A 2,183-nucleotide genomic window follows, 5' to 3' on the forward strand; every position below is an offset into this window, starting at 1 on the left:
GCTTGCGGCTCGAGGCAGTCCCCGCGTCCTGGAAGACCTCCAACACGGTCTTGATATTCATGAAGGGAGATCGAAACGTGTTGGAGAACTGGCGTCCTCTCGCTTTGGGAGACACTGTCCCCAAACTCTTCGCCGCGCTCTTGGCCGACCGATTGACCGACTGGGCGGTCACTCACGGGTAGCTCTGCTCCGTGCAGAAGGGCTTCTTGCGGAACGAGGGGTGCTACGAGCACAACTTCGTCCTGCAGGAAATCCTGACACACCCCAAGCGAACCAAGCGCCAAGCGGTGGCTGGACCTGTCCAACGCGTTTGGATCGATCCCGCACGCGACTACCCGTAAGGCGCTTCTAAGATCCGCGGTGCCACAGGGTCTCATAGCGATATGGGACTCCATGTACGATGGTTGCACGACGAGGGTGCGAACTGCCGAGGGTCACACACACCCATCCCCATCCGGTCGGGCGTCCGTCAGGGTTGTCCGCTGAGTCCTATAATTTTTAACCTTGCCATCGACTCAGTCGTCCGCGTGGCGGCTGAGTCAAACGATGGCTTTAGCCTCCATGAGCGCTCGTGGTCCGCGCTGGCTTACGCGGTCGACATTGCACTCCTGGCCCAGACGCCCGAGGGGATGGAGAGGATGCTAGTCTCTGTGGAGGCGGAGGCAGCGTCGGTGGGGTTGCGGTTCAACCCTGCAAAGTGTGCCACCTTGCACATCGGTGCGGGGAATGGCGACAGGGTCCTACCGACGTCATTCCAAATCCAGGGGGAGACGATAAACCCCCTGGTTCAGGGTGAGTCGTACACTCACCTTGGCGTTCCAACCGGGTTCTTGGTGGACCAGACGCCTTACGCCGCTGTCGGGGACATCGTCTCGGACCTGCGTGCGGTGGACCGTTCACTACTCGCCCCGTGGCAGAAGATAGAAGTTCTGGGGACTTTTATCCTACCCAGATTAGACTTTCTGCTGCGGGGGGCCAGAGTGTTCAAGGGTCCCCTCAAGGCCGTCGACTTAAACATCCGACGTACAGTCAAATCCTGGCTGAACCTCCCTCAGCGAGTCAGTGCGGAGGGAGTCTACATGCCCCCTCGTTTGGGAGGATGTGGATTCCTGCCGCTCTCGGACCTCGCCGACGTCCTCACGGTAGCCCACGCGTACCGTATGTTAACGGTTCGCGATGGCGCCGTGAGGGAGTTGACGTGGGAATCGTTGAGGGGAGTGGTTGGGCGCAGGATCGGCCACGCTCCTAATTGCGAAGATATCGCCTCCTTCCTATCCGGTTCGCTGGATGGAAGGATGAAGGGTGGAGGGGAGTCTTCGCTCTGGTCGAGTGCGCGGAACGCCGCTCTCAGACAATCCGAGAGGCTGTCCCTGCGGTGGCGGTGGGCCGAGGCCACCGAGGAAATGGAATTGCAATGTCAAGGTCCCAGGGGGGCAGCGATTAAGATTCCGCCTGGAGCGCGCGGCCAGGTAGTGAATCGGCTGCGCTCAGCTGTAGCAGAGTACTATGCAAATAGGTTACTTAGTAAGCCTGATCAGGGTAAGGTTTTCGAGGTGTCGTCACGGAGTCGGGTGAGCAATCACTTTATCCGTGGCGGCAGTTTCACTCGCTTCGCCGATTGGCGCTTTATACATAAGGCCCGCTTAGACGTACTCCCTCTCAACGGCGCACGACGTTGGGAGGCAAATGATAAGCGCTGTCGGCGATGCGGTGAAGCCTCAGAAACTTTACCCCATGTGCTCTGTCACTGCGGTATCCACTCTGCCGCAATACAGCTGAGGCACAACGCTGTCCTGCACCGCCTCTGGAAAGCCACTCGCCTTCCAGGGGTAGTGCGGGTTAACCAGCGGGTGGAGGGCGTCAACGGCGATTTGGTGGCGCTACGACCTTACCTCGTGGTCAGGCACGAGCCCTCCAAAAGTGTTGTCATATGCGACGTCACGGTGCCCTTTGAAAATAGATTAGTAGCGTTTGAAGAGGCCAGGGCGAGAAAATTAGAAAAATACAACGCCCTGGCCGAAGAATTACAACACCAAGGGTATCGAGTCGTCGTGACGGCCTTCGTCGTCGGCGCCCTCGGCTCGTGGGATCAGGGAAATGAGACGGTGTTGAGACTGCTGAGGGTTACGGCCCAATACGCCTCAATGATGCGTCGTCTCATCGTCTCTGATACCATTCGCTGG

Source organism: Trachymyrmex cornetzi, unplaced genomic scaffold, assembly GCF_001594075.2.
Source record: "Trachymyrmex cornetzi isolate Tcor2-1 unplaced genomic scaffold, Tcor1.1 scaffold575, whole genome shotgun sequence".
Classification (NCBI taxonomy): Eukaryota; Metazoa; Arthropoda; class Insecta; order Hymenoptera; family Formicidae; genus Trachymyrmex; species Trachymyrmex cornetzi.